The sequence below is a fragment of the Physella acuta genome, unplaced genomic scaffold, assembly GCF_028476545.2.
Source record: "Physella acuta isolate Inbredline_101_S28 unplaced genomic scaffold, ASM2847654v3 ptg000671l, whole genome shotgun sequence".
In the NCBI taxonomy this organism is placed as follows: domain Eukaryota; kingdom Metazoa; phylum Mollusca; class Gastropoda; family Physidae; genus Physella; species Physella acuta.
The window spans coordinates 49095-57500 of NW_026732190.1; the positions used below are offsets into that span (position 1 = coordinate 49095).

At 35.9% G+C, this 8406-nt stretch overlaps 1 long non-coding RNA gene across 1 annotated transcript; it reads right to left on the reverse strand.

The window, feature by feature from the left end:
* Window positions 1–4872: 4872 nt before the first annotated feature.
* On the reverse strand, window positions 4873–6721 carry LOC131949054 (uncharacterized). The gene is made up of 2 exons (XR_009388112.1): window positions 6170–6721; window positions 4873–5128 (listed from the first exon to the last, which is right to left on the reverse strand). It is a non-coding gene; the product is annotated as an uncharacterized LOC131949054 (long non-coding RNA).
* Window positions 6722–8406: the final 1685 nt, after the last annotated feature.

The window sequence follows — 8406 nt, forward strand, 5'->3', positions numbered from 1 at the left end:
GGTTAGCAGTCCAAATAAAAATAACAATTCCAAAAATCACCTACCGTTGACTGTGTTATCACAGATCAATGTTTATCCGATAATTGGCTTAAAAAAAATTAACTACCGCCCTTTAAACACATGTTTTTTTTTTCAAAAACATGTGTTAAAAAAAATTCAGAAATAAAAAATCATATTAAATTGTATGTAGGGTACAAGTTTTTAATTAACGACATCGCCCCCAGTAGCTCGCTTTCTTCCTAGGCGACGTGAATTCATTACTATGACCCTTGTCCCATGCCCCATTTACCCTAGGCGCCTTCCATTCATTACTAAGACCCCCCACCCCCTAATCTAGGCCCCATTTTCTATCGGCACCATGTACTTGGTAACCCAGCTGATTCCTTAAACCTCATTGTCTGCAAGTGTTGAGCGTCAGATACACCCCACCCCTTCACAAACATTCTTTCAAATCATCCTATCACTCTAAGTACCGCGCACATTACACACCCTCCATCTGAATTATATTCTGATATAATATTTCCCACTCCATCTTCCACCCCCACCCCCACCACACTCGAGACACTCAGACACACAATATCATCTGATCGAATTAAGCCCCCTCTCTTGTTTACAGTCAACATAACTCATGTTTTCCCTCTCCAGTTTCACAAATATTGTCTCCCTTGCCTGTTCGTCATTTTTTATTCTCTTTCTCACCGGGATGTTTTAAATTTCAGAGTACAACGCCTATTGATCTAGGCTGCTATTCCATCTCCACTGCTTTGACAAACTATCTTGACATCATTTCAAAAGTACCTTTCTTTTCGAAGTGACAGTCTTTTTATGAGAACTGTTCATAACATTTTTAAATTTATACAATAAAAACCTTGAAGTATTTTTTTGCAATTGCGTAAGTGCAGCCAGCGTTATTGATCAAAGGAGTAGCTGTTATTTCTTTATTTCGTACGTTTTTCGGATTAAAAAATGGATGTTAGTTTTATACTATATATATATATATATATATATATATATATATATATATATATATATATATATATATATATATATATATATATATATATATATGCCGATACAAACGTTTGTGGTTAAGTTAAAATGTTTAAATGAGTGTGTGTTAGTGTAAATCAGAGTCGTAGCGATGGCGGGGTGGGAATAGGGGGTGCGGGCTGCACCGGGTGACACCATTTAGGGGGGGGGGGGGTGACACCAAGCAAACAATTGCCAAATTTTCAGAATAAAACTGCTTTTTTGCCTGTCGCATTAATTATTTTAAGTACACATTTAGTCATTTATATTGATATATAGACATATTCTTTGTTGTTTTTTTTTATTTATTTTTTTTGGGGGGGGGGGGTGATACCCGCACCGGGTGATACCCGACCTAGCGACGCTACTGATGTAATTATGTATGTGTTTTGTATTCCTAATAATCAAATTTCCTGTTGAATTCATAAAACCTGTTGGGTTTTTATCTTATAATTAATATTAGTTGTGTTTCCAAAACATCATTTCCAGAAGCAGTTCACAATCCTGCAGTAGAATTAGTACGGTACAAACATGCGGACAGTGTTAAGTCAACTACTGACGTAGCCCAGACCAAAACAGAACCAGGTTTACAATGTGCTAAGCGCAGACCAGACAGAATTAAATTTACAATGTTTTTGAGCGCGGTCAACACAAAGCTAAGATTTGGTCGTTCTCCGGTGGGCGGAAGTCGCTGATTTACACATTTCCGGATTATGGCCGACTAGCTGTCCCGGCCAGGCGTTGCACGGGCTTAATGTAATCAATAACAGAAGTTTTTTTTAGGTTGAAACTAGCTTTTTATTTCTCATCGTCCTACCTTATCGTCAGCAATATTTTAGTCCTGCGACCTTTTGTACCCACAATGTTTTTTTTTGGACCAAGATCAAAGTATTTAAAGAAACGTTTGTTTTATCGTGTGCTCATGATATTAGTATTGTTTTTAAAAAATATAATTTACAACAATTATAATAACATATTGTTAAGTTAATACGAAGGAATGGTCGTTTTTAGACCGAAAGTCTAGAGATCGAACGGAGTTGAGTCTGTAGTACCTACTTGTGTTCATCCAGCTCTAATGAGTACCTGACTCATATTATAAAGACAAAAAGTGGCAAGGCATAATGTTGACCACACCATACATTCCTAGTATAATGGTAGAACAGTTAATTAGCAGTATTTTCCCCGTTTTTAGACTGTCACAATTATCTTCTTTAACTTTTAGAGTTGAGGAACCATATTGTTATTACCAAGCTCAGTAATTTCTGGTATTACGCCCGTGTTTTCGATTCTCTATTGCTTTAAGTTTCTCTATAATAGGGCTTGTAAGTAGGTCACAACTTCTCGTTCTCGTACTTGCCAGCTAGTAGATTTCGAGACCGTAGACTTACAAGCCCTATTATGTAGATTTTACAGTCTTAACTACGATCACTGCGTTCCATATGGTAGATGAAGAAGCGCTCATCAATCTCTGTGACTCCTACACATGAAGACATATTGTGGTCAGTCTTGAGTTTCTCTTGTATATAGAGTTTGATAAAGTTACAATTCCAAATAAGGCGGTCCATGGGGGCAGGTGAAGTAGAGCTCATGTGTTTCTGTGACCCCAAAATATAAACAAAATATTCTGGTCAGCCTTATGCCCAGTCGCCTTTACTTTGCCTAACATAAACTAGGTATTTATCAGAACTTGGGACTTAAGAGTTAAAGATATTCAAGCTTCTTACTCTAAGGTTTGTTAGATGTCTGAGGCTATAGAACGGCGTTGTCGTAAGTTCTACCATCCGCTAACGATGTCCCCTATAACTACAAAACTTGCATTTCTGTTGTGTTTGAAATCAATCCCTTGTGGTTGTTTATGTGTATGGCAGCGCTGATATGCCCATTAATGGCTCCAGTAACAGGTGGGGGTGAAGGCTCTCCAACAGGGGCAGTAAATCTTCACCCTAATGTTGCAACAGGGGAAATAACTAGCTCAACGATAACGATAGAATATCGGAAGTGATTACACCGGATGCTGATAAAATGACATGCGCACTTCGAGGGTGAAGTGTTTTTTGGCGCTAATGCAGGAGGATTTCGGATGGTGTTTTTTTTCTGATAGTCTCGCGAAAACAATGACAAATTATAAAGTTTTATGACTCAGTTTAACAGGTAGTAAAATGTGAGGGCTATATTTACAAATACCAGCTGGATGGATACAAATATTGACAGACCCCAGAAACAGAAGTCAAGCAATTATCTGAGCATATCTTCACGTGGTGGAATAAAACGTAATATAAAGCAATAAATTCGGACGGTCGGGATTATTTTTCCCAAGCGGTGTTTTTTTTTTATTATTCTCAAGCGTAAAGGGGTCATTGACTTGATGTTGCATGGCATAAAGGCAGATAATGAGGAAACGCTGACCAAGTACCATTTAAACCAGTTGGTGTTGTTGAACTTGTCACCCTATTTTATCTGCTTGAGTGAACAATGAAGGGAAAAAAGAAAGTTTATTGGTGGTGTAATTATTACGCTATTCTTCTTAAGCCGTGAAACAGTTCTATTGGTTCAATAATGCCATTTCGTGTTCCAAGTATTGAACTTCATTAAAAGACGTTCCTTGACATACAGACCACATTAAACACTCTAGTTGAGTAAAAAAAAAAGAATCGTGTTTAGACCTAGCAATCCATTGGGGTGATAAGGTAGAGTTAATATAATTCTTGACCTAAGCATATGAAGGAATGTGTGGTCAGTATTTTACACGTGTTAAGTAACCATAAGTGCTGGGTGGACTTTGGGACGTTATACTAGCTAAAACCCGGATTTGAACTTGAGACTTTCGGGTTAGCAGACTAGCGCTCTACAAATAGGCTACATCGCCCCATAAACATATTTAAATACCCCGGCTCTTGTATTTGTCATAATACTTTTTGGCCGCCGATGTGTGCGCAAATAGCATCTAAGCTACATTATTGGTTATTTAATTAATGGTAGCTTAAATTCAGGAAATTGAGTTCAGCTAGTTAAAATATGGTTCAGTGCTAAGTACTGCTCGTGTTTTATCTTTTTCCCGTTCGTGGCCAAGACACACGGTGCAGATCAGGTAGAGTTATAGGCAATACAATCAGCACTAAACAAATCCGCCTTAGTGTATTAGTTTCCCTAAGTCAGGTACCCATCAGAACTGGGTGGACTGAGGAATGGATTTAATGACATACTACAGAGTTAGCACGGAATCAGAACTTTATAATTAAGAATCGTCATTCATACTTAATTTAGGTAGTCCAAACTGAAATTAACTATTGATTGCAGACTTCTGGAGTGAGTATGTCATGAAAGAACTTTTAATTGTAAGGTCTATGCCACAAATTTTATAAAAATATCTCAATAAATAAAAAAGTTATGCGATTTTTAAAAAAGCAAAATTTGGTAAAAAACTGATTTTCAAAAAGTGCCATTTTTGAGAACCCATATTTTTTAAACTAAATAACATAGAAGTGTAGAAATTGGTAAAGTTGCTGCAAAGTTTGTAATATATATGCCCAATTTTTTTCAGTCATCTAAAATGAGTCTTTCTAAGGTAAAAAAATAATTGAAAATGACAAAAATGCGTTTTGGTCACTTTTATTTTCATAAAAAAAAAAAAATTCAATTTTTTTTTTTTTTTTTTTGCTTTGGAATAACTCTAAAACTATTGTGTTGGTAACATCAACGTGGAAAAATGTGTTAATTATTTTCAAAAATCACATGAGTTAAAATATTATTTTTAAAAATACCACAGTTATCTAGTGCAGGAGAAACAGAATCAAAATTTAGTAGAGTAAATGTAATGTAATGTAGTTTAATAAAGACGTGATGCCTACAAGTGATGCAGCAGTTGATGCCACATGCTTTGGTTTCTTTTCAAACCTATACGGTTGATAACTGCTTTGGGGGAACAGTTTTTAAAACTACAACTCCACATCTTTGTACGTCTTGTTTCCCTCAACCTTGATCTTGTGGAGCATCAAGAGTAAGTAATATGTTTTGGGAATTGTAGGGGGAAGTGGGGTCTTGGCCTTCTTCCCTTCCCTTGTAAGGAAAGTTCTGGATAGGCCACTGTAAATGTCTCCAGCTATGGAATAAACAATTGATTTAGTGATTAATAAAATAGAATTAAATTTACTACCAGCCTATTGTGTAGGCCTACTATTTGTCCTATGACTATAACTGGAAACATATGAAAAAGCCTGAAAACACCTTTTTTGTTAAAAGTAATTTATACTTTATATATATTTTTAAGAGTAATTCTACTGAATGAAATTTGAAATATTCGTTGCTTGTGCCACACTGGTTGAGATATCCAATAATGAAGATGCCATACTGTGGTTCTCAACATCCTATAGGACAACTTAACTGTCCTTCATTTTTACTATTATATGCATATAAAATAAATAAATAATGAGAAATACTACTAGTACTACTTACACTTACAACTAATATAACATTTAAAACTAAGTCACAACATGTAGAATCTTAATGAATTGCACCACCATCTAAAAATTGATCTGGTACATTTTATTACGGAGACTGGCGCAGACCATTTCACATTATTTAGCAGGGGAATCAGAATCAGAGCACACAACAGAAAATAAAAAAAAAATTAATCACATTAGTCCTTAAAATTTAGTGTCTTTTGTTTTAAATAAATCGATAAAAATGTATAGTTATTATAATTATACATTTCTTTTGTGTTTCATTAATATTTTATAAGTATTTAACCTTCGTTCCCTGTAAATAATTGAGTTCGTCCACATAGTAACCAAGATAGTCTGGTGGCCATTTTGAATTTGTCGATTCATAATTTTGACGTGATAGTCCAGATAAACTGTAGTAATACGACCCTATCATTGATCCCAGTCAATAGATTTTAAAGAATTAGTAAACACTAGCATCTAATAGTTAAGTGCATCCATATTTTAAGTCCCTAGAATGTCCTGAATTAAATAGCTTCACGTCTAAACACACCCTGTGTACAAGCGTAGTTCACACGCTAAAACCGTGGACTTGAAGCGTTCAAATTTACATTAATAACGTGTACTAATTAAACCAAACTGACATTCAAACTTAAAATTCATTTTTAAAATGGAAATAAAACTTTAAAAATGATACTTACAACTTGTTTGAAGGCTCTAGCAAGGGTAAAATCCGTTTAGCATCATCGGTCGTCAACCTTTAAAACCGTTCGGCGAGCAACTTACTCGGGGCTGAAAGTCGACTCGAGGGTTATATGTTTATTGGGGGTACGGCTTCGCGACCGTAAATCAGAAATACTTGAATTTACAACACAAAGTAGTTATAAAACTGAACTTTACATCGGTGTAAAAATTGAAACAGAATTAGTTTGTTTCCGTGTATATATCGTCATTTAAAGTTTAAAATCTGTATTTTTTAAATGAAATAAACAAGTTATTTTTTCAATTTATACATCAAATGATAGCCTAGAATTCGATCTTTAAAATGACATTAAGATTATGCTTCTACGATGCTTCGTCGCGAAGCCGCGACCAAATAAAACAGTGTGGGGTCGATCGGTACACGCAAAACGGTGAAATTTGTTGACGTAACTGATACTTTTCAAACAAATATAAAACACATTCAGACATGTGTTACAGATATAAAAATACCAGATTACGACAGATAAAGACTTAAACTTTATTGACATATAATTTTTATTCTAATAGGACAACTAGAAGTAGGGAAATTCTTTTTTTGAAAACCGCAAAAACTGACCCTAAAACGCACTTTTTCGCCAGTTTGGACTACCTACTTAATTATGATTCTTTGTATAATATATTTTACATATTAAATCTACGAAGAAAAAAACTGAGCACACAAGCTGTAAAATTGCCGTCCACCCACATATATAGCTTTTACCTTCTTTTTGAAAGAACCCGTGTCTGCTTTTGTAGACCAGACTCCTAGACAGGTGTACACAAAATAATAATTTTAGAACAGTATTAGAGTTTGTATCAACTGAATAATTAATGAAAATACAAACTAGTAGCTCGACTATATATATAAATATATATATATATATATATATATATATATATATATATTTACTTTAACATTTCGTATATAGGCTTATCGCTGGGATAGAATACACTACACAGACACATTGTATCAACCAGTAATAAATTATTTTCCCTCTATCTACACGTGTGAAACATCTTTACCGTGATTAAATCAGAGGGTCAACATTTATCTCCCTGCTGCAACAGTTGTAGAGAGTTTATCTGAAGAATGCAACAACCGCACCCACCACACGCCCTCCTGGATCAAATGGTCGAGGTGAAGACTTCAAGACAGACGAGGTCTGGCGTTTAGACCGTCCCTGTAGACCTCGTTATCGTGGGGTTTATCTCACCAGGCACTTGAGGGCAGTGTTTCTTCCAGACTTTTTTCTCCGGGGGGGGGGGGGGGCACTCGATAATTTCGGAGGGGGAGGGGGGCGGTCAACATTTTTCGGGGGGGGGGGCAGACACTAGTAAAAGTGTATGTTTACTATATAAATTCCATCTCGTTCGGGGGGGGGGGGGGACGGTAGATTTTCTTCGGGGTGGAGGAGGGGGGGGGGCTCCGGAAGAGATGCCTGGAAGAAACTCTGCTTGAGGGTGAGGGGGGGGGGAGGTTACAGGTTTACTAAACGGTCTTCCTCTGACCAGATACACTTATGTTATATAATGTAACGTGGTGAGTTTAAATAACACCCCACGTTATGAGTAAATTAAAAACATAAAATATGGAAAATTTCCTGAAGGAAAAGTATTAATTACCTTAGAATATTATACGATTTTATTCCATGGAAAATGTTTCACCACAAGGTTGATAAAAATTGTTTTTGATAAAAAAAACACTTTCAGGGGTCAAGTGAAAATTAGGTCAAGGTTATTGAGATCTCTTAGATTAAGTTAAGCTACTCATGTTTGGATAAAGCTTTGAAACCGGATATGTCTGACCTAGATTTGTACCCATCGTAGGAAGCTTGTTCAATAAAAATCAGTTATAGATCCAGTAAGGTCATCTCCACAGTGTTGGGTCAATACAATCTGATATGTTGGTACTCTGAATCAACAATTAAAATCGATATTTCCCTTCTATTTGTCCTGAGTTGTTGCCGCAAAGTCCAAAGTTTGTGGTTCGATTTCTTTGTTTGAGCTGATCTCATCTCAACATACTATGTGAATATATTACGTAAATATGTCACGATACTATGTCACGATATTATGCCACGATACTTTGTCACGATACTATGTCACGATATTATGACCCGATACTCTGTCACGATCCTCTGTCACGATACTATGTCACGATATTATGTCACGATACTATGTTATGATATTATGTCAC